The sequence below is a fragment of the Ixodes scapularis genome, unplaced genomic scaffold (genome assembly GCF_016920785.2).
Source record: "Ixodes scapularis isolate PalLabHiFi unplaced genomic scaffold, ASM1692078v2 ptg001953l_1___fragment_1__unscaffolded, whole genome shotgun sequence".
NCBI lineage: Eukaryota > Metazoa > Arthropoda > Arachnida > Ixodida > Ixodidae > Ixodes > Ixodes scapularis.
The window spans coordinates 462,501-466,448 of NW_024610218.1; the positions used below are offsets into that span (position 1 = coordinate 462,501).

The 3,948-nt window shown below is 48.9% G+C and overlaps 1 non-coding gene across 1 annotated transcript; it reads right to left on the reverse strand.

Moving 5' to 3' along the window:
- Window positions 1–426: 426 nt before the first annotated feature.
- On the reverse strand, window positions 427–2,242 carry LOC120844684. Its single transcript, XR_005716464.1, has one exon. It is a non-coding gene; the product is annotated as a small subunit ribosomal RNA (ribosomal RNA).
- Window positions 2,243–3,948: the final 1,706 nt, after the last annotated feature.

Consider the following 3,948-nt stretch of genomic DNA (forward strand, 5'->3'; position numbering starts at 1 on the left):
TGGATTTTTCAATCAGTACGACAAAACACAAGTTGTTGTTTTTTTTCGCGCCCGGCACATCCCATGCCATCTCGAAAGCGCAAAAAAAGGCCTCTTCTCAAACGCCTCTTCGTTAATCAAAACAAAAGGGCGATCCTCGAGAAGAGACGAAAAAGGGGGCGATGCGCCTTTTGTAACCCGCGGATTGTCCCGGTGCACTTGAAATCTCCTCTCAATCGAGGCAGCAGAGGGCTCCCGCTGGGCGCATCATCGAAAGGAACGGAGGCCACCCAAAGAAAAAGGCACATCCGAACCACAGTTTTTTTTTTTTTTGTGCCGTCCCGACGGCATCCAAGCTTGGTCGGGATCGGCGCCAGATAAATTCGCACATCGAGTCCATTCCCCGTACAAGAGGAAGAAGACAAAACGATGCCAAATAACATCCGGTAATGATCCTTCCGCAGGTTCACCTACGGAAACCTTGTTACGACTTTTACTTCCTCTAAATGATCAAGTTTGGTCATCTTTCCAACACACCGGCGCAACCGAAAGGCCGCTCCGGGTATCGGTCCGAAGACCTCACTAAATCATTCAATCGGTAGTAGCAACGGGCGGTGTGTACAAAGGGCAGGGACATAATCAACGCGAGCTTATGACTCGCGCTTACTGGGAATTCCTCGTTCAAGGGGAACAATTGCAAGCCCCTATCCCAATCACAAAGGAGGTTCCACGGGTTACCCAGTCTTTACAGACAGGGATAAAAACACGCTGCTTCCTTCAGTGTAGCGCGCGTGCGGCCCCGGACATCTAAGGGCATCACAGACCTGTTATTGCTCTGTTTTGTGCGGCTAGGAGCCGCTTGTCCCTCTAAGAAGGGTGCAAGGTGCAGAGAACCACGCACCTATTTAATAGGCTAGAGTCTCGTTCGTTATCGGAATTAACCAGACAAATCGCTCCACCAACTAAGAACGGCCATGTACCACCATCCACCGAATCAAGAAAGAGCTCTCAATCTGTCAATCCTCCCAGTGTCCGGGCCGGGTAAGTTTTCCCGTGTTGAGTCAAATTAAGCCGCAGGCTCCACTCCTGGTGGTGCCCTTCCGTCAATTCCTTTAAGTTTCAGCTTTGCAACCATACTTCCCCCGGAACCCAAATACTTTGGTTTCCCGGAAGCTGCCCGCCGAGTCATTTGAGTAACTCAGGCGGATTGCTGGTTGGCATCGTTTATGGTTAGAACTAGGGCGGTATCTGATCGCCTTCGAACCTCTAACTTTCGTTCTTGATCAATGAAAACATTCTTGGCAAATGCTTTCGCAGTAGTTCGTCTTGCGACGGTCCAAGAATTTCACCTCTAGCGCCGCAATACGAATGCCCCCGTCTGTCCCTCTTAATCATTATCCTGTATTCCAAAAACCAACAGAACAGAAACAGGATCTTGTTCTATTATTCCATGCACTGTTATTCAGGCGAATCGCCTGCGTTGAGCACTCTAATTTTTTCAAAGTAAACGCGCCGGCCAAAGCAAGGCACCTGATGAAGGGAACCAAGCCACGACAGGCATGATGTTCAGCACGGGCCGTAACGTGGTGTCCACGCACTTCCCGCCTGTAACTGAGATCCAACTACGAGCTTTTTAACCGCAGCAACTTTAGTATACGCTATTGGAGCTGGAATTACCGCGGCTGCTGGCACCAGACTTGCCCTCCAATGGATCCTCGTTAAAGGATTTAGAGTGTACTCATTTCAATTACGGGGCCTCAAAAGAGTCCCGTATTGTTATTTTTCGTCACTACCTCCCCGTGCCGGGAGTGGGTAATTTGCGCGCCTGCTGCCTTCCTTGGATGTGGTAGCCGTTTCTCAGGCTCCCTCTCCGGAATCGAACCCTGATTCTCCGTTACCCGTAACAACCATGGTAGGCGCATAACCTACCATCGACAGTTGATAAGGCAGACACTTGAAAGAAACGTCGCCGGCTCGTGGCCGTGCGATCAGCACAAAGTTATCCAGAGTCACCACACAAAACGGACCGAAGCCCGATTGATCTTGGTCTAATAAAAGCACCCGTCGCCCCGAGGGGCTTCGGGCTCACTGCATGTACTAGCTCTAGAATTGCCACAGTTATCCAAGTAGGAAGAAACGATCTAAGGAACCATAACTGATTTAATGAGCCATTCGCAGTTTCGCCTTGTTTCGGCATGTACTTAGACATGCATGGCTTAATCTTTGAGACAAGCATATGACTACTGGCAGGATCAACCAGGTAATCTTTTCGTGGTGGGTCGCCCAAAACCCTACCAACGCGCGGACGCGGGGCCACCGTCAGGCGCCCCTTACGAACCGCAAACACACACAACGCTTAGGAATTACTTCCAAATCCAAGAAGAAATGAAGCACGTTCGAGCGCGCAGCCGGAATATCCCCGACCGAGGTCGGTACCGACGCGGCAAGAAGCGCATAAATTTCTTTCTCGTCGTAGCAACAGAAAGTCGTACGCCAAAAAAATCATTGACGACGCCTTCGCAGCGTTGCCGAGCTTTCAGGTCCCGTGAGGACGCGAGGACGCACCCCGGCCTTCGGTCAGAACGCACTCGTCATTTCACACCGTTCGGTTAGCGCGGACGCTCCGAAACACCCACCTCTCGCATTCGTTTTCAAGACACAGGTGCACCCGAGAACCGACCCCAACGGCAGACGCCAGAGATCGCAGGTACCTTGCTGTAACGACCATGCGGCGGAGGCAGCGGCCGAGACGGCGACGAAAGGCGTCGGCGACGTCGTCAGACGCCGCTCGCACCAATCGAACGCTCGACAGACCCCACCTCCACATAATAGCACCGATAAGTATAAAGAAGATCCTTCAAGAGCATTCTGTACATAGTTTGTGGTTATCAGTTTCGGTGACTGACTGACTGACTTACTGACTTACTGTCTCTCACTTATGTGGCTCCTCGTTTTTCAGTATCATTTATTTGTCCTTCTTTCTTTCTTATTTTTTTCCCCTCTCTCTCTCCTTATATATATATATATATATATATATATATGTATGTATGTATGTTTGTGTGTATATATATATATATAAATGTTCTTTTTTTCCTGTCTGCCTCTATATATACACACATACGTACATACATCCTACCCCTATAAAAAAAATTATTTCTCGCTTTTTATTAAAAACGTGCTGACCCCTGCTTGACTCTGATTACTTCTTTTCGACTTTCAGTTCATGTTAACATGGTCAACAGAAAGTTTATCGACTTTGTTATTACAAAGTAAACCAATATTTACACGGGGCGTTTCATGCGTTTTGAATTGTGTCAGAGCCGAACAATGAGCGCTATAGTAAGTGAGATTGTCACTGCTTTTAATCCGAATGCTCGCGGTATCGCGCGTGTTTACGGCAGGCTTCATAATAGGCAATTTTCTTTCTTTACACTACTCTTCTTTGCTCACTTCATTGTTTCTACCATTGGTTTCGTTTGGAAGGCCCCGCCACTTAGTTTCCGACAAAGTCCTCTCAAGGAACGAAGTGAGAAGCACGGGATTAACAAAAGAAAAAGATGCGTGTTTTCTAGCGGTTACCCGTGTCGCTTTGCGACACGGGCTTTCTGGCGCTTTCAACTGGGCGAGAGCCGAACACTGTACACTACTGCACTTGCGACGGGCAGCGCTTTCAAACGGAATACTGGAAATCTCGCTTACTTTTCTGGCAAGTTTGATAGGAGACAAATATTATTCTTTTCACGCGAATTGTTCGCTCTATTTCTAATCTCTCTCTTCCGTGTCCTTGGCATGGAACGCCCGCTTCGTCTCCCACAAAGTACTTCCGAGGAATCAAGTGCAAAACACGCGACTTTAAAATGTGCGTGTTTTCTAGCGGTTACCCGTGTCGCGAGGCGACACGGGCTTTCTGGCGCTTTCAACTGGGCGAGAGCCGAACACTGTACACTACTGCACTTGCGACGGGCAGCG